Raw genomic sequence first — 22,933 nt, 5'->3', positions numbered from 1 at the left:
ACCCTAGCACCAGAAGCAAAAACAAAGCAGAACACACCCTGACCTGGACAGCTTTAATTGCCAGCCTTGATTAAGGAATTGCCTGGACCAGTTTGTCCTTGGGCAGGTCTGTGGAAGCTGTAGTATTGATTGTTAACTAAGGTAGGCGGAGCCCAGTCCACTGTAGGTGACACTATCCCTAGGTAGGTAACCTAGGCTGCATAAGAAAGGTAGAGGAGCAGGAACCCCCGAGCAATGTAGCAGCAAGCCAGCAAATATCCTGCTCTGACTTCCCTCAGTGATGGACTGTGACCTGGAAGTGTACAATGAAGCCCTTTCCTAAACTCCTGAGTTGCTCTGGTCATGGTGTTTTATCACAGCAACAGAAAGGAAACCAGAGCACAGCCTAAACAATAACAGTGACAAAAAAAAAAAAAAAAAAAAAAAAAAAAAAAAAAAAAAAAAAGCAAATCCCACAAACCCTGTAGAAGAATTGACTGGATTGCACTAACTCTGCAGCTCAACAAGATAATACTGCCATTTTTCTCCTGTACTTTTTTTTTATGGGGACCTTAGGTCTTTATCGTATGCCTTCTTAATGGTTTTGTTTTCTCCAATCTTGTGCTTTCGTGTAGATGAGCCTTACCCATCTGTGCCTGCTAGTTTAAAAAATATATTTTATTAATTTAAAAATATATTTTATTAATTTATTCGTATTACATCTCAATTGTTATCCCATCCCTTGTATTCTCCCATTCCTCCCTCCCTCCCATTTTCCTCTTACTCCCCTCCCCTATGACTGTGACCAAGGGGACCTCCTCCCCCTGTATATGCTTATAGGGTATCAAATCTCTTCTTGGTAGCCTGCTATCTTTCCTCTGAGGACCACCAGGACTCCCCATCCAGGGGACATGGTCAAATATGGGGCACCAGAGTTCATGTGAAAGTCAGACCCTACTCTCCACTCAGCTGTGGAGAATGTCCTGTCCATTGGCTAGATCTGAGTAGGGGTTCGAAGTTTACTGCACATATTGTTGTTGTTGGTGCCATAGTTTGAGCAGGACTCCTGGGCCCAGATCTGCCATCATAATGTTCTTCTTGTAGGTTTCTAGGACCCTCTGGATCCTTCCATTTCCCCATTTTCCCATGGAAGCAGGAAGACTCACATGGTATATACTCACTTATATCTAGACACTAGCCCAAGGGATATGTCCCATGAAAGTGCCCACTGGTTTTGTGTCAACTTGACATAAGCTAGAATCATTTGAGAAGAGGGGACCTCAACTGAGAAAGTGCCCCCACCAAATTGGCCTGTGGACAAGCCCGTGGTGCATTTTCTTGTTTGATGCCTTCAGCTCACTGTGCCTGGTGCCATATCCACCCGGGCAGTTGGTCCTGGGTGCTATAAGAAAGCAACCCGAGCAAACTAGTAAGCAGCACTGCTCCGTGTCCTCTGTATCAGCTCCTGCTTCCAGGTTCCCACCTTGAGTTCCTGCCCTGACTACTTCCCTGGGTGATGGAGTGTGACCTGAGAATCAGAAACTGAAATGGACCCTCTTCTCCCCACGTTGCTTTTGATCATGGTGTTTTATCACAGCAGTGAAAACCCTGTCGAAGACACCCTCTCCTATGGAGTTTGTTCCCAGCGGCCTTACTTTGGGAATGGCAGCTTGTTAGAGTCTGCCAACCCATTCATTGACTTTTTCACTGATCCCACATTTAGTCATTTTATCAAATCTTTAGCATTCTTTAAAATTTGTCTAAAAGTTCTCGTACATATAAAAGTCAGTTGTGAATAATGAAAAACAGCTTAAGACTCTTCATTCTTCTGTTTATAGCAGAGGGATTTTTGTCTGTAGTTCAGAAAGCCATGGAAGGTGTTCTTTCCTTGTGCCTGACTTCAATTAGGGGTATTTGTTGTCGCTTTTTTTTTTTTTTAATCTGGGTTCAGTGTATTAGGCTAAGGAAATCCCGCCTCCTCTTTTGGTTTGTTTTTCAGAGCTCTGTCTTCTGTTCTTATTACAGATGCATGTTGAGGTTTCTCTCCATGTGTTGGGATCAGATCCATTTCCCACCATGTTTTTATCTCTGTGTTACATGACACGTTGCTTATGGCTATGTCAGATTCTCTTGCTGTCCTTGGAGAAACATGTTTAAACACATGTCTCCCACACATCTGGATTCCATTTGCTAATATTTTGTTTTACATTTTTCTTCCTTTACTCATGAGAAAGTTTGGCCTATGCTTTTTCCTTTCTGTGACTGCTTTTTATCTGATTTAAGAGAAACGTGGCTTTCTTAACTCTCAGTTAGTCTCCCCCCCTCAACCCACCCATTTCTTCAGAAGAGTCTTCTCACATGATGTGAATTACCTGCTCTTGGCAGTTTAGTTGTGTTCGGTTATAAATGAAGCCTAGTGACCTAACGTGGGAAGGCACCGCACTGAGTGGCGAATGGGTGCTGGGAACGCAATACTGTCTTCTTCCAGATCAGCAAGGCCTCTTGACCTCTGAGCCAGCGCTCTCGATCCATAGTGCTTCATTTGAAGTTCTCTGTGTCCAGACATTTTGTCTTTGTATCCCCAGAGGGAAACTGACATCTCAGCTTCGTCTTTGTTGCTGCTGAATGTTCAAGAAGCCCCATGGCTTAAAGCTGACTTCGTTGTGTAGAGCATTCAGGAAGGTGGGAACCCTTCTCTGCTAGGAGGTGTCTCACAAGCATTGAGTACAGTCTGTGAAAAATGCCTGACTACTAGCCAAAGTAGAAGAAGTATTTTTGATCAATTTGAGCTCGATAAACAGTTCAGATTTCACTCTTATGAAGGGAGCATCTGCCTGTGTCATAACACACAGGAAAAAGGAGCACGGTGATGCTAAGATTAGTGACCATCTCAGCATCTATTTCAAAGCACTGCTGGGTAGAGCCGCTTAGAGAACAGCTCTGCTAGGCTCCTGTCTGCAAGCATAGCAGAGTCTCTTTAATAGTGTTAGGGGTTGGCTCTCTCCCATGGGGTGGGTCTTGGGTTGGGCCAGGCATTGGTTGGAGATTGCCTCAATCTCTGCTCTATCTTTATCCCTGCATGGAGGGGGGAGAGTTGTCTTGTGGAAAAGAGGTCAGGGAGGAGGATAAAAGGACCTAGAAGTGACATGTGCTACACAAGAAGACCAATAGAGCCAACTAACTAGGCCCAGAGGGACTTCAGGAGACTGAAGCACCAACCAAGGACCACGTGCAGAATGGACGAAGGCCCCCTACACAGATGTAGCCAACAGGCAACTCAGGCTCAGTGTGGGTCCTCTAGTAAGGGGAACAGGGGTTGTCTCTGACATGGACTCTGTTGCGTGCTTTTTGATCACTTCTCCCTAGCAGGACTGCCTTGCCAGTCCACAGGGGAAGAAAACACACTCAATCCTGATGCAACTTGATGATCTGGGATGGGTGGGTATGTGGGGGCTCCCTTTTTTTGAGGAATAGGGGAGGAGGAAAGGGAGAAAGAAGGGGGGATGGTAAGACTGGGAGGAGAGAAGGAAGGAGGATACAACTGGGCTATAAAGTGAATAAATACATTAATTAATAACAAAAAAAGAAGATTAGTAACCATCTGGCCAGGGAAACGACGTAGCCTGTAAGAGGCTGCCATGTAGGTCTGAGTTTCATGCCCTGGAATCTAAATGTTAAATAAAATCCTAGAGTGCCTTGTAATCCCGGGATTGGAGGGACAAAAACAGGGCTTACTTTAAATCTAATCTAGCACAATTGGCAAGCTCTGGCTTCAGTGAGAGACCCTGCCACACACACTAAGTGGGAGACCCTGCCTCAAATGCTAAGTGAGAGACCCTGCCTCAAACACTACATGGGAGTCCCTGCCTCAAGCAATAAGGTGGAGAGTGATGAAGGTACCTGATGTTCAAATGCACTCCTCACACCCACACACATGTTCCATTTTTGCCCCCAGTGACTTAAATATAGGCACACATCAAGGCTCCACTGCCAGGAACATTTACAAGGTGTTTGTGGCATGGGGCCAGGTCCGTTTTCTTCTGCATGTCTTACTGTGAGCTAACATGTGTCTAAATGTGGAACTACAGAGAGTTCAGCTCAGAGTAAACAGTAGAGATCATTCTGCACAAGGGTTTCCAGACATCATGTTGGGCATGGCAGTGCAGTGATCCTTTCTTATACCTTGTCTTAAAGAAAGCCAGGCCTTAAAACTAAGTTAAAACAGCGTTCTTCCCAGACTCAGTTTTTCAACAAACTCCTGTTCATCATGGCATCCCAACGGATGCTCCCAAGACTATTTCAGAATATCTATAAAACCCACAAGGACTTGATTTACTCTTGATCCCATGTCAGCACAGGAAGTACTAGGCACCGGAAACTTCACAGAGCTGGCCAGTGGCTGGACCAGCAGATGTCCAAAGCCTCCTCCAGACCTCCTAGTGCCCAGAGTGCCTTTCCACAACCAGGAACAGTGGCTCCTTCGTGCAATTAGGAAATAATTGGTACATTTTCACTTTTATTACTTCTTTTTCCCCCACAAAGATCTATTTGTTTTTGGAGATTTTTATATATAATGTTTTACCTCTGTGTATGTGTGTGCATTGTGTACATGCCTGGTGCCCACTGAGGTCAGAGGATGGTGTTGGATTTTTTGGGGGGACTGGAATGACAGCCACCTTCTGGGTACTAAGAACCGAACCTCGTCCTGGAAGAGCAGCCAGTGCTATTAACTCCTTCCTGCGTCCTTTAAGTCAGCCTCCTGTCAAGACATTTTGCTTGAATGGCCTGCCCTTATTGCAGCCTGGCTAATCACCACAGTCCCAGTTCTGAGTTTGTGCATGGCCCCTGGCATGTCCATGTCCTAGACTTGGGAAGCCAGTGTGGTGTCCAGCAATGGCCATGGGGACAAAAGTCCCTGCTGTCTGGGCTGCCTCTGTTTGCTGATCGATGCTGGGCTTCTCCCTGTTGTCACAGAGGAGTTGGTTCTTCCCAAGCAGACAGACCACATGCTATTTCTGGGCTGTAAATTTCCAAAGCTGTTTCCCCGTCCACCTCTTCAACCACATGCTGGAAAGAGACGTGTGTTTCCAGCTATAATCAGCACACTTAAATACTGGTTAAATTCAGAGGGAATGAAAAATCCGTACATCTCTGACCCTGAACGAAGCTATAAAAGTCTGACATGGCCAAAGGCCCTCTGGGGCCTTTCAAAATAAGGCTATCCTTTTTAACCTTCCAAGAGCTTATTGGGGGGTTCCAGAATAGCACAGACCACATTTAAGGGGTTGTCTGATTCATAGGGAACTGTGTCTGACCACTGTGGAGTCAAGGACTCTCACTGGCAAATTCTTTTCTTTTTTCTGCTTTTTCCAGAGATGAGGTACTCGGTAGAAAGAACATTTGTTTGCTTGCAAACTTCTGAGGACAGTCCCCAGCCTTGGGGTCCTTGGTATCCAATGCTGAGTCTGTATCCAAAAGAGGTGTGACACAGGAGGCTCATGAGTCAGAGGTGCTCCAAGAAAGACCCTACAACTCTCTGCCTTATTAGTCTCATTCGCTGATGCATGTGTTTTTGTACTACAGACTAGAGGTTATGGTATACATGCCATGGCAGCTGTGAGAAGCATCCTGGCCACATGCTACAACACTGAGATACCCCAGGCCGTGGATGCTCCCATGGGAGTGTGATTTGCCTTTGAGTCTTAACCCTGAGAGTCTCTTAAACCCAGATTCCTTCTGTTTCACAAGGTCCCTGGGTCTGTTTGATGCTCTTTCTGTTATAGTTGTCTCTACAAGGCTGCTCGGCTTCCAGCTGAAAATAACTGTCTACGCTTCTGAAGACATGCAGGCATAGAGGACTCTCCTCACACATGATCTGAGAGCCTTACAGAAACTTCCCACATAATGGGAATAACACAAACAATAGTCTCAGCATTTCTGAATCCACCCAGCTTCCTTCTCCCTTCTTTTTATATGGCCAGAGAGATTGCTCAGTGGTTAGTTAAGAGCACTTTCTACTCTTGCAGATGACAAGGCTTCAATTCTCAGCACTGACAAACAACATAACAATCTGTAAATCTAGTTCCAGGAGATCGAATGGTCTCTTCTGGCCTTTGTGGGCACCAGGCACATGGTGTGTGTACATATATGCAGAAAGAGCACTCATACACTTAATGTTTTGAAATTACTCATTGTTGTTACTGGTGGTGGTGGTGGTGGTATGTGTGTGTTTGTGTGTATGTATGTGTGTGACAGAGACAACATTGTAGAGTTGGTTCTTTCCTCATACTTTGACATGAGTACCTGGCATCAGGCTTGGCAGCAGGAGCCTTTACCCTTGAGCCCTCTCGCTGTCCCCACAGACTTATTCTTAGATGTCAAACATCTTGAGACACCTGCAGGTGAAAACTCCCATCAGTGGCACCTAGGATCGTGTGGACTAAGTCGGGTCCGTGAAGCAACTCCTAAGGAAGCTAACTGCTGCAGCCTGCACTCCTCTAGCTTACCAAACACGTCTGCAGTATCTTCCAGAGATGTCAGACCACCCTTCAGTACATGGGACTCTGCTGTATCTCAGATGTGCCCATTCTTTGCCTGGGTGTCTGTGGGAAGTGTGGGAGTGGCTCTTTAGAACAATGTCGTGGATAGGATGCTTACCAGGCAAGCTGTTCATCTAATGTTATATTGGCATTGATGGAGTTGGGACCCAAGAACCATGCTGCCCAGAGAGATGGCATGGGGAGTGGGCACTCTGTGTTGTCCATCCTAATCTCATTTCTAAGCAGTTTTGCATAGTTTACCCAGAGCTGCCCATGAATGGTCTTCCTGCATTTGGCTGGTAGAGCAATCTCTTGGAGCATTTGGACTTAGTGATGCCATAGCTCTCATTATGCCCTGGCAACTAGGAGAACACCTAAAGGCGCACCCCAAGGGCCACCTTTTTTTTTTGCAGATACTGCTATTTTAAGTAAAAGAAATGTCTTCAGTCCCTCCCACCCCCTTTCCAATCTTAGAACCGTGGATTGCCTTGTAGGCTCTGCAGGCTACCACGCACTCCCCTCCCACCACCCGGTCCCAATCTGTCTGTTTTCGCCAGCTCCGTGTCACATTCTCAGCTTCTCTTCTGGAGTTACAGCTGAGGCTTCTAAACTTGGGCGTCTCCAGACTAGGGTGAGGGAGTCAGAATGGGATTCCAGGACTACGCGTGGATTGCTGGAGGGCTTCTGTCACCATGTCTCTGAAGGTGACAGATGGGAGCACAAGCTGTCCTCTCCGGCCACAGGGTAGTCAGCACACATGGTCTCGCCCTCAGTGATGGGAATACTCTGCTTGGCCTCTGAAGGCTCTTTCAACACCACTGGGCTGGTGTCCCTTGGCAGATGCTGGTGGAGTGCTGAAAAAAAAAAAAAAAAAAAAAAAAAAGAATGTCACGATCCATCTAATCCAGTTAACTGCTAAGACAGGGGCAGGATGCCACCACAAACCAGACAAGCCTTTCTCATGGGCTCACTGTCTCTGCTTTTTGGTATTCACTCAGTCTGGTAAGCAAATGGCAAATGCTACATATCCAGTAGAACAGTGTACTCAAATGGAAGTGTCAGATTCAGGCATAGAGCTCTCCGACCCTGTCAGCCTTTACTTTGTCAACCCACAGATATTGAACTCCCTAGGGCTGTGCTTCTCAGCCTTCCTAACGCTGCGGCCCTTTAATTCAGTTCCTCATGTTGTGGTGACCCCAGCCACAAAATTATCTTTGTTGCTACTGCATAACTAATTTCTCTACTGCTGTAAATTGTAATGTAAATGCCCATGTTTTCTGATAGTCCTAGGCAACCCTTGTGAAGGGGTCAGTTGTCTTCCAAAGGGGGTCACACCGCACAGGCTGGGAGCTGAACTGCCCTGGGAAGTTCTTGGCCGTGGGCTGTGGCTCCCACCTCAGTCTCTTACATGGAGGAGCTTTTCTGCATCACAGTGATAGGCTGCTGGAACTTCAGTATGTTTTTGTTTTTCTTTTGGTGTACAAAGTCACAGCTTTCAGTCCACTCTTCTGGGAAGGTCCATGTGACCACGAGCAAGTTCCTAGGGTATCCCCTCATGGCCTCTGGTTCTCAGTGCTGCAGTTATCTAGATGGATATTTCGGGGCCTTGATCTAGAGTAGACATGGTTGTTCTCTCTGTTTGCCTGCAGCACATGGGCAGTACAGGGACCCTTTCACCTTCCCATGGCACCCTGGTTCATGGTAAGTAGACTCCCTGTGCTTAGAAGAGTTCAGGTGTGCAGTAGCTGCATATAGTCAGTGATTCAGACCCTATTGCATCTCAGCAGAATAGGCAGGTATTTACTTTGAGTTTTCCTGATAGACCCCCAGTGTTTACACTTTCTTTTTACTATAGGATTTGTGTGTGTGTGTGTATGTGGTCTGACAGGGGTATCTGACACACACATTTTCTAGCCTCATCCTCACAACAGCCATCTTTCTCTTAATTGTAGGGATCTCTGTCATTTGGCAGAAGAGCCACCTTGCTGTAATGTACTGGTCTAGCTTAAGCTCCGGTCAGCCTGGGCTCATTTGACCCCACATTTAACCTTCTCTTGCCTGCTTTCTTGGAGGGCCCTGATATCCTCCAGTAGTTGCTTTTATCTTGTTCTGTCCCTTTTCCCTGGGCTAATTCAATGCAGGATTTACCCCTAAATTTACTGCCTGCTTTGCAAAAGGCACATGCTATTACTGAAGGGCAGGGGTTTCTTCAGCGACTTGGAAGGGAGGGATGAGGGAGAAGGCCAAGGCAGGGCATGAATTTGGTGGCTCCTGTGATGTGTGCCATGAGTGATGTGCTGGGAAGAGGGCAAGGACAGGAGCAGCCATCTGTGAGGCCCCTGGATGTAGCGCTGGGACTACATTCCACCAAGCAACAGCTCCAGAAACACACTTTGGAGGCTCCTATGTTTGGGACGTGCTCTAGGTCATTGCATAGAGCGTTTCTGTCTGATCCTTGTTACTACCCTTGAGGCAGAGAGCATCTTGCTGACACGTCGGGAGTGCGTGCTCGCCATAAGGGCTGAGGCAGGCCACGTGGCGCCTCAGAAGTATCTCAGCAGATCTGCACCTCTAAGCAGGTCTGATCGTGGGAATCCTTAGAACTTTGTAATCTGCTCTTCTAGCACGATCCCTGTGGGTGACGAGGAAGTGGGAAGTGGGGAGAGGAAGCAGCGGGGGGTGAGATGGACAAGGGGAGAGCAGGGATCTCTTCACATTTGTGGGGTGTTAGGAAACCAAGGACTGTGGCTCACTTTCCATCAAGTACATTCAGGTGGAGCATTGATGAAAACAAACAAACAAATAAACAACAGGTGAGGTCCCCAAGTCCTGTGGGCTCCCCAGAATTTACCTAGCACTCAGGGGTGTCTAATCTCAGGGTGCTGCATAGATTTGCCCTGCCCTAATAGAAATCACTGTTCTCTGTGTTGCTGCCTCTCTGACTCTTGCCTTCCTAGAGCCCTCTCAAGTCCTCATGTTCTGAGATCCTAAGAAATAGTTTTCCTTAGAGACATGCAGCCTGGCCCCCTGAGGAAGTGTGTGCTGTGGCTATGGGGGCTTTGGAAAAGCCAATGGCAATACAGGAGGAAGAAGAGTAAACGCAACTTTGATTTTTGCTCAGAGATTGTTTTAAGTCCTCTTGTGTCCTCTCCCCTGGAGAAGCCTCAGTGCCTTTGCAGTGGAATCTGTGCAGCTGAGCCAAACCCTCTGAGGTCTCCAGAGCCACTCAAAATTGACCTTTCAGTCTTAATTTCTGAAATTCAGCCTTACTGAGGTTTGTTGCTGGCACTTCGGTGGGAACCTTCTTTGTTCCCCGGGCAACCTTAACTAGGAACATCCTGTGGGCTGCAAGTGCAGCGAGAAAAATGAAGACCCAACATGCAAAACTTTTTTTTTTTTTTTTTGAGACAGAGTCTCTTGTAGCCCAGCCTGGCCTTGAACCACTGTGTTACAACTTTGAACCCTGATCCTTCAGCCTAAATTCCTGAGTGCTGGGTATAGAGCAGTGCTCTGCTAGACCTGAGTTTATATGGTATTCTGGGGACTGAGCTTATGATTGCATGCATATTCTACTAACCGAGCTCTCCCTCCAGCCCTATGAGCTCCCATGTTAACTGAAGGAGAAAGCCAATGTTTAAAAAACTTGGTGGAAGTCAGAAGGGTCACTACTCACTCTATGCCTGGTTGAGTATTTATGTCAATCGACCAGTCTCCTCACCTATAAAGGAAGAGGTCATGCCAGTTAACCTCCACCCAGGCCCTTCCATTTCTGAATGGTCCCTGGCTAAATGGGTCCCAGTGTGAGAACTCTTGCCCTGTGATGACTAATTTTGCATGTCAACTTGACGTACCTCAACTGGGAACCTCAAGTAAAGAATGTCTCCATCAGGTTGGCTTATGGGCATGTTAGGGGCATTTTCTTGATTGCTAACTGATGTAGGAGGGTCCATCCCACTGTGGGCAGTGCTGTTCCTAAGCATGGGCCTGGCCTGTATAAGAAAGGTAGCTAAATGAGAGCCTGGAACAAACTAGTAAGCAGCATTATTCTCTCTCTCTCTCTCTCTCTCTCTCTCTCTCTCTCTCTCTCTCTCTCTCTCTCTCTCTCTTTCTCTCTCTCTCTCTCTGTGTGTGTGTGTTTTCTTCTTCAAGCTTCTGTCTCGAGTTCCCAAGCTGAACTATTATCTATAAGATAAAATGAAACCTTTCCTCTCCAAGTTGCTTTTGGTCATAACGTTATTTACAACAACAGAAAGCAAATGAGAATGTGCCTCTTCCCAAAGATACGAGTGAGCTCTTTATATGTGGAGATGTGCTCCCCGCCCCCACCCCACTCCCTTTTCCCCAAATGGCCTGTTTACTTCCTTCATCTCGAAGGGAGAACTGAAGCACTTAGTGGTCTGCTTGTGACTTTGAAACTGGTGGTGAAGTCACTGGTTGGTGTGATGCCAACTTAAATTGTACAGGGCCACATGTGTCTGTGGCCACGTGCTCATGTGCTTGTACCGGAGAGCTTTGCTTACTGTTTAAAGTAAGGTTGGATCCCTTGGCTGTCTCCCGGTGTGTGGATTTATGGTTTGTCTTCTGTGTGCCTTTTCTGGTAATTTCTTTTGAAAACAGCATGTGATGCTTTTGCAACTGAGAAGGAAATAACAAATGCTTCCTTTCCCTGAGGCTGACATTAGACCAGCCCACAATTTCTCATCGCCTTCTCTTGCATCATAGGGAAGCCTGTTGCCTCACAGATATTTGGTTTCTGCTCAATTTATATTTTCTTTCTTTTTTTTTTTTTGGTCTTCCATTATCCCCAGATGTGAATGGTAATAAAGGTCACAGGCAGTCCTGATGTGGCCAGGAAAGTCCAAACTTGTCTGAGGGCAGAGGTCATGGGTTCTGACTTTGAATCCCTATGGAACTTAGACCATTTGGGGCTGTGGCATCTTCAGACCCTTGTTGAGTACCTGCTGTCCCTTGGACAAATGAGGGGATCTCTTGGGATCCAGAGAGATGAAGTCTAGAGCCAGCCTTTGGATACTTGAATGTGTTTGGAGAGACTAGAAGGGCGCAATAAGGATGTAATCCATGGCTTTTGTTTGCAGCTGAGGCATTGAAAGTTAGTTTCCCTGGGAACAGGGCTTGGTATGTTCCGCCACTGTGGGACTTTCTGCTTCTTCTGCCCTGGAAAAACCTTTTGCATTCACATAACGAAGCTTTCCTGCGGCTCGAAGGCCACCATAAGTAGCATGCTTCAGTGACACTGGCATCCTCTGTCCCATCCACTGGGAATCATTAGGCAGTGTGGGAAATGATGGAAATGTAGAATTTTTCACTGTGTCTGGTCTCAGATGGAAAGTATCACTACATAGCTAGGTGTCACCTTAAAATCCATGCTGATGACTCCTTGGTGCTGAGGTCATAGGCATGCACGGTATATACCATTATTAGTTGTATACATGCTGGGGTTTGAACCCAGAGCTTAGTGCATTCTGGGGAAAATAGTCTCCTCACTTGAGGTACATCCTCAGATCTCTGAAAAATATCATCACTGTTTCCAAAATATACCTAACAATTGTGTGTAAACTATCGCGCTTATTTCCTTATCTGAAAGCATAGCGCACTGCAGTGTGTCCCTGGTTAACTAAGGTAACAGGTGACAGGTGACACGCATAACCTTTACTGTGCAGCCAGGAAATGTTAGTTCTTTTCCCTCCTGTTTCGCTTGACTACATAGGCACGTGTGTTCCTTCAGGCTGTCGCTCTGAGGTCTCGGGATGTAGACACAAGGCTGGCTCTGGACTTCATTTGGGGAAGGTGAGCCAGCTATAACTTGAAGGCCTTGTGATCCCTCAGAGCATCGTGTCTTGTTGAGCCTCGGCGAGCTTTTGAATGTGTTGGTCACTGTGCAGGCAGGCAGTAAAGCGACAGTAATGGTGATTTAAAAATACAGATGGAGGCTGACGAGGTGACTTGGTGGAGAAGGTGCTTGCCATACAAACTCAAGGCCTGCAGTACATATCCCAGAAATGTGGAAAAGCTGTTCAGGTGTGGTGGTGGTCTGTAATCCCAGCATTCTGGAGACAGAGACAGGGGATCCCTGGGGGCAAGCTGGGCAAGTCAGAAGGCCAGGGGAGAGTTGCACCAGCTTGCTTCCTGCATCTGAGATATTTGAGGATGTCTTTTCTGTAGTGGCCTTTCAGAGAAAAACTTGACTTCTCTACTTGGGAGTCAGAGAAAGTGGTGGTCTAAGGCGTGTTTATAAGGTTTGACTGGATACCAGTGGCCAAATGGCAATCACCAGTGTGTGCAAAGCAGCCACTGTAATTAACAGTGTTTTCAGTGTGAGCTGCTAGAACTCACTGTCTTTCCATGACAGCCCAAACTCTAGTGTTTCTGAAATACAGTGGGAGATGTGTGATGCACAGTTTCTGAGGGACTTCAAGGCTTGACTGTGTCACTCAGACCAACTGTATGTTGTGCACTGAGTTGGTAGGAAATGGGTGGCAGGACAAGTGCACAGGATGCTGTCTGAGGTGACTACTAGGAATGTGGACACAACATCTGACTCCCTCCAATGAAAGTTTAGTTCATCTATCAAATTACTGCAATCCGCTTGTCTTGGCTACTGTTTGATTGCTGTGATGAAATGCTATAACCAACACAGCATATTAAAGAAAGCATGTAACCAGAGGGCTGCTTACAGTTTGAGAGGGTTAGTCCATTATCATCATGGCAGGGAGCAAGGTACAATCAGGCAGGCAGGCAGGCAGGCAGGCAGATAGGCAGGCAGGCAGGCAGACAGACAGGCAGGCAGGCAGATAGGCAGTCAGGCAGGCCGGCAAGCAGACAGGCAGATAGGCAGGCAGGCAGGCAGGCAGACAGACAGACAGGCAGGCAGGCAGGCAGATAGGCAGTCAGGCAGGCAGGCAGATAGGCAGTCAGGCAGGCAGTCAGGCAGGCAGGCAGGCAGGCAGGCAAGCAGACAGGCAGATAGGCAGTCAGTCAGGCAGGCAGGCAGACAGGCAGACAGGCAGGCAGGCAGACAGGCAGGCAGGCAGGCAGGCAGACAGGCAGGCAGGCAGGCAGGCAGGCAGGCAAGCAGACAGGCAGATAGGCAGGCAGGCAGGCAGGCAGGCAGACAGGCAGTCAGGCAGGCAGGCAGATAGGCAGGCAGGCAAATAGGCAGTCAGGCAGGCAGTCAGGCAGTCAGGCAGATAGGCAGGCAGGCAGACAGGCAGGCAGGCAGGCAGGCAGATAGGCAGGCAGACAGGCAGTCAGGCAGTCAGGCAGATAGGCAGGCAGACAGGCAGTCAGGCAGGCAGACAGGCAGACTGGCAGTCAGGCAATCAGGCAGGCAGGCAGACAGGCAGGCAAGCAATCAAGCAGGCAGGCAGGCAGGGAGGGAGGGAGAGAGGGAGGCAGGCAGGCAGGGAGGGAGGGAGGCAGGCAGGCAAGCAGGCAGTCTGGCAGGCAGACAGGCAGGCAGGCAGGCATGGTGCTAGAGAAGTAAATGAAGAGTTTACATCCTGAACCATAGGCAGGAGACAGAAAGATTGGGCCTGGCAAGGGCTTTGGAAACCTCACCCGTCTCCCAACAAGACCACACCTCCTCCAAAGGCCACACCCACTAACCCTTTCCAAACAGTTTCACTAGCTGGCGACCAAGCATTGGAGCCTAAGAACCTGTGGGTGCCATTCTCAGTCTAACCACCACACCATCGTTGAGAATGTTGTCTGAAACTCATTTCCTCACCCAGACACAGAGCTCCTGTCATGATACTTTCTGCTGCTGTGATAAAATAACCAGACAAAAACAACTCAAGGGAGAGTGCGATTGTTGTAGCTCAGAGTTCCAGGGCAGTAGAGAAAGAGTGGTCTCCTTTTATCAGTAGTCAGAAAACAGAAAGAGAGAGAACAGATGTGGAGTTGGCTATAGAACCCCACTAGACTACTGCTTCCAGCAAAGCTACAACTCCTTGAAGTCCCACAGCCAACCCAAACAGCGCCGCCAACGGAAGACTAGGGGTTCAAGCCCGTAAGCCTGTTGTGGGAGACACTACACATTCAAATCATGACAGCTCCTTTGTCACTTTCCTCAGGAGACTTTCCTGAGGCTCCCTGCATCACCCAGTGTAGGAGGAAGAAGTGAAGGGGTAGCTCCATGTGACCTGTGGGGATGCCAGTGCACCTCTCGTGCCTACCCTTACTCTCAGCTTTTCATAGTGCTTACATGAGAAGTGTCTCTGGGGAGCCTGTATTGTGGCTGGATGGCAGCAAGCTCAGTAGTCCCGGCTCCAACCTAGAGCATCCCTCAGCTGATGGATGGTGACGTGTGCAGGACACCACCAGTTTCTTGTCACCTTAAAGGGGTGATTGTGGGGCAGAGTGTGAGTTGGGGGGTGGTGTCTCAGATTCCCCTAGGATTAAACATCCTATAGCCACACTGGTCCCTGAGAAGATCACCCCTTCACTGGCTGGCTTTCCTTGTGCACTTCACTTCTTCCTGTGGACTCTGCAGCTGGGTTCTGTGAGAAACACTTCCAAATATCATCAGCCCCTACTTGAACCATTGTAGACTTTGAGAGAAGGCCAACTCAGAACCCTCTGCAGATTTCTTTGTTCTTAAGTGTGAAGTGAGTATGCCCAAGCGTTTTCTGGGCACATGATTAAAGAACTAAATGGTTAAGGAACGTGGGTGTCCCTTCAAACTCAAACCACTAAGCTTGCTTGGTAGGGGGTTAGACTCTTATTCACATTTCAAGGAATACAGAGGTCTTCCAGAAATGGGTCTGTGTGTTCTGTAAATCATCCATACCCCTAGGGTAGAGGAAAATGGTTGCCTCTTCAAAGATGCTTATTTCTGGGATGCTTCTGGGACCCTTTTAAACTTCACATTCCTGTATTATGGCTGACCCTCTCAGTGGTACTGTTGCCATGGCTGGAGAAAAATAAGATTATACATGAAGACAGAATGTCACTTCCCAAGGTGACGTTGTCCAAGGAGGGTCAAGGCCATAGCTGTACCTAGCTCATAGCTGTCCTGTCTGGACAATAGTTCCCTTTCCTCTATGGACCACCCTTGAGAAGTTTGGGTGAGGCCTGTTCTGAAACCTTTTGGTTTTCTTTCATTGCAGTAGAAATCCTAAAAGAGAGCACTGTGTGAGATGATTTAAGAGTCAGAATAGATGGAGTCCTTTTGGGGTGTTGTTGGGTGCAAGAGAGGCCAATTAACACACAGGGCTCAGCAAATGGATCAGCACAAACCGCAGCATAGCTCCCGACTGGTGTAGCTAGCTTTGCCAATTATTCCTTGCTTCCCAGCTGGGGCAAGCTGGTGATTTATTCTAGAAACATGGAAGAGACTCCTGGAATTGAATGAGCTCTTGTGGCTGTGGCAGTAGCGAGGCTGAGCCTGTGAGACAGATGCCTGGCACTGAACACTGAGTGTTAGTATCCTGCTAGAGGAGGTGAGTCTGCCGCGAGCACAGGAACCCAACACACTAGACAAAACATTTATTTTCTCTTGTTCTCTACAATAGCAGCTGAGATTATCTGTACATCTATCTATCTGTCTATCTATCTGTCTGTCTGTCTGTCTATCTATCTATCTATCTATCTATTGATCTATCTGTCTATCTTTACAAATTAACTTATACCACAATGTTCAGAAATACAAATGAATTCAGGCATACTCAGTGATTGTTGCCTCAAAGCAGAACACCCCATTGCTACCCTAGGAGATGCTTATACTCAAGGGTGAAGCCCCTGATGTGATGGTGATGAGACGGGAGTGAGGACCACCATGATGGCTTCCCCTTGATTAAGCCCAGTCTTATTGGCTGCATCTGCTAACAGGCTGATCCCCATTGGTGGGTGGTGGTCAGTGCTGGTGTGGATAAATTGCATTTCTCCTAAACTTCAGGATTTATACTGCAGTCCTCACCTGGGCTCAGTACCTCAGAATGTGAGCTGATTTGACCCCTGAGTCTCATGCATAGGTTATGAGGTTGAAGATCAGTGCTTCAGCTCAGTTGGCGTCATGTTCTTATAAGAGGGAGAAATGTGGAGACAAAGATGCAACTAGGGAGGAAGATGTGAAAGAGGCCCAGAAGATTGCCACATTTCTCTTCATGGTGCACAGAAGCCAACTTGCAGATGCCGTCCCTCTGGGTCCAGGGTCCGGAACTGTGGGGCAACTCATTTGTTGTGTTTAAGCTTGTCTGTGCTAACTGATTCCAGCAGCCATAAGAGACATAGGAAGCAAATACTATGTCCCTCATTGTATGAAACAAGGGCAGGGAGGGCCAGGGGTTCTATGAAGTGAGGATCCATGCCTAGAAGTTAGCCATCTTTAGGCCAGGGTACTGTGGCCAGTGCTGTCTTTGAACCAGTTGCATGGCCAGTTTTCTTCCTGTGGGTGATCCCTCGGCTGTAAGGTACTCTCTACCAGTTGCCCTTTGCTTGACTCAGAGTTTGGAGCCCTAGTTTATTGTTGCACAATTGCCAACTACGCAAAATTGAGTGCACAAAATCTTCTATTCTCCCAGATTTCAAATCACTCTAGTGAGGTATGTCTGACATTTAAGCAGCTAAACTCATTTCCTGTATACTACTCTGAATTTGCGTATGAGTTAACACACATACAAAAATTACTGTTATCTGAGACATAACAAAGTCTATCACCAGCCTTGGTCTCCTCTGGCCTCACCAGTGTTGTTGCTTTATGATGAAACACAGAAAGGCAGGAAGATGGTTCACAAGGTAAAGTGTCCCCCACACAAGAGGATCCAAATTCAGATCCTAGAACCAATTCAAAAGCAAAAACAAAAGACCAAAAAACAGACACTACGGTGTCTCTGTGCCTCTATACACACACACACATACCACACACCACACACACACACCACACACACACACACACACCACACACACACACCACACACACACCACACACACACATACACACACACCACACACACACACCACACACACACATACACACCACACACACACACACACACACACACACACACACACTAAATCAGTACATGCATAAAAAGCAGTTGTAAGGCAAAGGTAGGGGAGATTTCCAGGCGATCCATGGATCTCATTGATCATTCAGCCTAGAGCAATCAGTGTCTCAAAGGATGAAAAGATGAGATCAGTTAAGGAAAACACTCAGTGTTGACTTTGACCTGCAAAGTTGGTCACCTGCATATGTACACACATGTATGTGCACATACATGCACATACACAAAAGAAAAAATTAAAAATCCTTAATATAATATTTACTCTAACATACAATAAAATATTATTGGCAATCTTTCTCTAAATTGATTTTTTCAGTGCTGGGGATTGTACTTAGTTAGACCTTTCTGCATGCTAAACAAGCACTCTACCATTCAGCTCCACAAAATCATTCATAATACCAATTAAAGGCTCCGGGCATTTGAGTCCTGATTACTGGCGTCACTCCTGGCTCTGCTGTACATTGCTAAGCAGTATGGGGAGCCATGATTTTTCTTGTTTCTCTTAATATGAAATGTGGCTTCCTGTAATTTTCAGTAAACACAGAAAAACCACCTGCTGCTATTTTATCTAACATTATTTTTTTAAGTATGTGTTTGAGTGTTTTGCCTGCATGTATGTCTGTGTACCATGCACATGCCTGGCTTCTGCCAGAAGAGGGAATCTGATTTCCTAGAACTAGAGTTAGAGATGTCTGTGAGCTGCCATATGGGTACTAGGAATCGAACCTGAGTCCTTTAAAATAGCAGCAAGTGCTCTACCACTGAGCCCTCTCTCCAGCCCATGTTTTGATATCTACTCTGTCCTTTTGCCTTGTTTTTATTGCAGGCTCTACCATTGGCTGAACTTACCAGCTGGACTTAGCCACTTACCAGGAAGTCACATGGGTTCCTCTGGGGACAGGAGTGCAGTGTGCAGAATTCCTCCCCGCCCTACTCTCCCTTCCATTTCCAAGCCTGCGCACCCTTGCCTAATTTGCTATTGCTCCAGGTGTCCAGTTTCTTGAGACTGGCTGTTGTCTTTGGCACTTGGGGCCTGGTCATGGTAGTGGGAATGTCTTGGGTAGGGACTCTATGACCAGCCATTCTAGTGGAGATGTTAAGTCCTGTGTAGTTCAGCCCAGGCCCACAGAAAGGGAGAGAAATGGGGTAAGGTGAGTTTACTCTATGCCCAAAGTTAAGTCTAAGTTGGATCTGGAGGGTTCCTCGTGCAGCTGCTGGCAGACCAGGACTCCTTTTGCACAGAGTCTCAATGGCAGAAGCAAATAAGGAGACAGGAGTCCAACTACCAGGTCATCCTGTGCCTGCTCACTACAGGGAGTCTGCCTGGCTCTGTAGCTGCTGGATCCTTAGCAAGCTGCTAAGGACCTCTGAGAGGATGGATTGAGGCCAAGGCTTGTGAAAGGGAAAGGTGCAGGAAAGCCTTTCCTTTGTGCCCAGGATGTGCTGGCCCAGCTGAAACCTTGGGTTCTGTCCTCAGCACTGGTCCATAAGCCATGTGTGATGGTTACACAGCTGCGGTCCCCAAACTCAGGAAGTGGATGCAGAAGGATCAGAAGTTCAAGAAGATTCTGGACTAGCGAGAGCCTGCCTCAGAAAATACAAAAGGAAGAAAGGAAAGATCTGCTTTTAGCAGATCCCCAAGACCCCAGCTGCCTGTCACTGTTGACGAGACATTGGGCTGAACCCTCTGCATTCCAGCTCTGCCTCATTTCTCATTCTTCTGACAGCTCACCTGATTTTTTTTTTTTTTTTTCCTTTCTGGTTTGCAATGCACAGGCATTGCAACTTGATTTATAAGCAGAAAGGCTTGGGGAAGGAGTCATTTTTTTTTTTTCCTACACAGCCTGGAGGTGGATTGCTCCCTCCTTGGGGCTCTTATCTGTCCTACAGCCTTATGCAAGAGATTACCAATGAAGCTGATGCCACCTCTCTTGAAGCCTCAGCAGAAGCCAAAAGTGTGGTGGATTCCTATCTTGATGGAAGCCCACCTCCTCTCCTCTGCCACCTCCTGACTCCGAGCTGGGACTGTTGGCAGGCTCCCTCGACTGTATGAGTGCATCTCAAGCTGAGTGACAAATGCCAACGCACTTGACTCCCCTACCAAACTTGGGCAGCCAGCCTTTCTCGTGGCTGGGAAAGGAAAGTGAAGTTACATAATTTCCTGTGCTCAGTTCCGCCCACATTTCATTCTTCACAAGGCTTGCAGTGATGATAATGCAATCTTCTGCTTTGGCATGACCTTCCATGTAGGGAAGGCTGAAGGAACACAGCCCCAGGTGTGTTTGAGCTGATTCTTGCTTCCTGGGGTTAGAATACAAGGTTGAGAGGGTTCTCTTGCCAGCCCTCAGTCTTCTCTGTTCCTTCCCTTCCTAGCCTTCAGAATGTGGCCCAGTCTACTGTGAAAGTCACTGTTTGTTGTACTTGTTTCTTGGGACCATGGCTGCCACCTGAGGCTCCTGATGGTGTCCCCTGCTGGTCAAGAGCACCAAATTTGCTCTCGAGACCAACGACTGGGTTCTGTTTTGTGGCTGCACCCAGTCCAGGGGCTCCCAGCAGAACCTTCCTGCAGATGTGGGTCTCTGGGAAAGCATTTTTGCAGGACACGTGCTGTATGGGCACTTGTTGGTTAGTCAAGCTGAAATTCTCACCCAGTGGTAGTGCGACAGTCAGAGCCCCAGGAGCAGCAGCATCCAAGAGTCCCAAGAGCAATGGGGTATTGGGGCCTCAGAGTGGAATTCACAGCCAACTTGTCCGTGTTTCCGACAAGACTCTGATACTGATCGACTCACTTTGTGACTTCAGGATCCTTGTGGGACTTAGTTGCTAATCTGCAGACAGTGTGGCTGAAGCATTACAGAGGATAGACGGAGGATGGGTGGGTTTAGTGGAAACTTAGTAGCTGAGCTGTAGTCAGCTACTGACCATGTGCTGAGCTGAGCCTCCTACCACTCGGCCTCTACTGCATACTTCCCGGTACAGCATCAGGCTAAGGTGGAATCCTAGGGTCCTTGGAGTCTTAACACTCTTATCTCAAATCACCAAGGCTTTAAACGCAGACAGCTTGGATTTGATTCATTAGCTTTCCTCAGTTTCTACTCTGTACACTGTTCCCATGAAACCTCCACACACAGTACTTCCCTTGGGTGGCTGGAGAGCAGGCCTATTCCTTCCTGTGACAGCAGTAGGGTAGGGAGTCTCTGTGTCAGGCCAGGTGGTAGTGCAGAGTCCAGTGGCCACAGGTGGCTACAAGTGTTAGAACTAGGCGGGGACATGTCTTTACTCCTGGCTTATGGATTTGGGATCAAAACCTAATTTCAGAAACTCAGTGTCATGACATGTAAAGACACTCACAGAGGGGGAAAAGGCTTAGGACGGAGATGGCTCCAGAGTCACCAGTCTTTACCCCATGGGTCAGTATATGGTACGTGGGCCGAGTCTGGCCACTTACCTGCCTTTATAAATAAGTCTCCTTGGACCCCAGCCAGGCCTTGTGTTGCACATTATCTCTACATGCTTTTATGCCTGAGCATCAGAGTTTAGTGGTCCTCAGGGTTTAGTGGTCCACAGAGCCAGAATTACTGACTCTGTGGTCCATTATAGAAACAATTTGCTGACTGGTGGCCTCCTGGGCCTCATTGTAGCAGGGTATTCACCAGTTGAAGTACGAATGTGGATGTCAAAGGAAACTGAGGTCCAGCTTAGTCCAAATTTGTGCTTACACCTCTTGGGTGTTGACAGTGTAGGATTCTAGAGGAAGAATGGCCGTCTGAACAGCATCCTTAAATTGTGAGGAAGAGATGGTCAAGTCATGACAGTGGAAGTCACACACATCCTAGTGGCATTTTCCAATAAAGCTTCCCAGAGTGCAGTGATCAAGAGAAAGGATACTCGTCATGTCATCTTTTCATCTTAATTTCCTGTTATCAAACAGGTTCATAAACCAGATGTGTGGCTCAGGCCTGTAATTCCAGCTGGGGAGGCTGAAGCAGCAGGGGCGCAACTCTCTGGCCAGCTTGGGTTGCAGAGTGAGTTCAAGGCCAGCCCGGGCAACTTCATGTGAAGTTGGAAGTAGGACTGGGAGTGTTGGGGAAAGGCAAAGACTTCGATACAAGAGGCTGTAGGTTTAATCAATAGCACCACACATGCGCGTGATGCAGCAATGCGTGTCTACAATAGCAGCCTTGGGGAGGTAGACACCAGAGGGCCTTAGAGGTTTCCTGGCCAGCCGTTCGATATGAGTTTGTTAGTTCCAGATTCGGTCAGAGACCCTGTTTCAAGAAATAAGCTGGAGACCCCACCCACCACACTGATCTGGACTGCTCCACCGAGTCTGAACATGTTGGATGAACCAGAACCTCAGTTCTTCCTGAGGTCTACAGTAATTAACACAGAAACCCACAAGTGGTCGCCATGTAGAGAATAGGGCATTTTGGAATGCTTAGCTCTAAATGGGATGTCTATATTACCACCACCACCACCACCACCACCACTACCACCACCACCACCACCACCATCACCACCATCACCACCACCACCACCACCATCACCACCACCACCACCCCACCCCACCCCCCGAGGCTCAGAAATCTATGCTGAACAGGAGGCAGAAAGGTTATAAGAGCCAGAGGCCAGATGACTCCAAGAAAACAGGGGCTTAGGGACAGAACAAGGCAGGTGACATACGAACTCATGAGATTGTGGCAGCATGCACAGCTCTGCATAAACTCAAGCCAGACAAGTCCCAGCAAGGAGGAGAGGAACTGGGCAGGAAGTCCCACCCCTAGCCAAGAAGCAGTTGACATTTGATTGCTACTAGGTGAGGGAAAACCAATTTTCTTTAGTAGAGTGACACTGGATGTAGTGACCCCGCTCCGAAGCAGGCCTCACATCCGGTAGCCAGCCAACACAAACTGGACCCCATGGTTTGTTCTTTGGTTTTGATTTTTAAAAGAGACAGAAGGTGAAATTTGGTGGGGCGGGAGGCACGTGAGAGGAGTCGGCAGAGGGGAAGGACTGTGATCAAAATGCATGTATGAAATTCTCAAAGAATAAATAAAAAACGTTATTTTTTTAAAAAGAGCTGGAGAATGATTGAGGAGGTCACCTGACACCATGTTCTAGGCTCTAGCCAGCGAGCCACCAAGGATCTGCCTGTCTCCCCACCCCAGCGCTGGGGTTATAGACCTGTACTCCGCTTGCCAGCGCCATCTGTCTTTTACATGGGTTCTGGGCATCTGAACTCAGATCCTCAACCTTGAGCAAAAGACACCTGATTCACTGAGCCTTCTCATCCCAGCTCCTCTGATTCCTTAATTCTTATTAGACTTCATGTTGCTTTTCTTCTATGACAGCCTGGAGGTTCGACTCAGAGATGAGGAACACTTGAGTCAC

General features: G+C 47.6%; 1 protein-coding gene across 3 annotated transcripts in view; it reads left to right on the top strand.

The window, feature by feature from the left end:
• Positions 1-22,933, top strand: part of Rnf144a (ring finger protein 144A) — an 85,558-nt gene that overhangs the window by 5,783 nt on the left and 56,842 nt on the right. Inside the window, exon 1 of one of the 3 annotated variants that reach the window (XM_051144162.1) lies at positions 15,645-15,979. The exons of the other annotated variants lie outside the window; for them this stretch is intronic. The gene's annotated coding sequence lies outside the window, so the exon portion shown is untranslated. Of the gene's footprint in view, positions 1-15,644; positions 15,980-22,933 lie in introns of those variants that run through there. 3 annotated transcript variants of the gene reach the window in all.

Source organism: Acomys russatus, chromosome 1 (genome assembly GCF_903995435.1).
Source record: "Acomys russatus chromosome 1, mAcoRus1.1, whole genome shotgun sequence".
NCBI classification, from domain to species: Eukaryota; Metazoa; Chordata; class Mammalia; order Rodentia; family Muridae; genus Acomys; species Acomys russatus.
The sequence above is the reverse complement of the archived record's forward strand: the minus strand, read 5'-3'. Positions and strand labels throughout refer to the sequence as shown.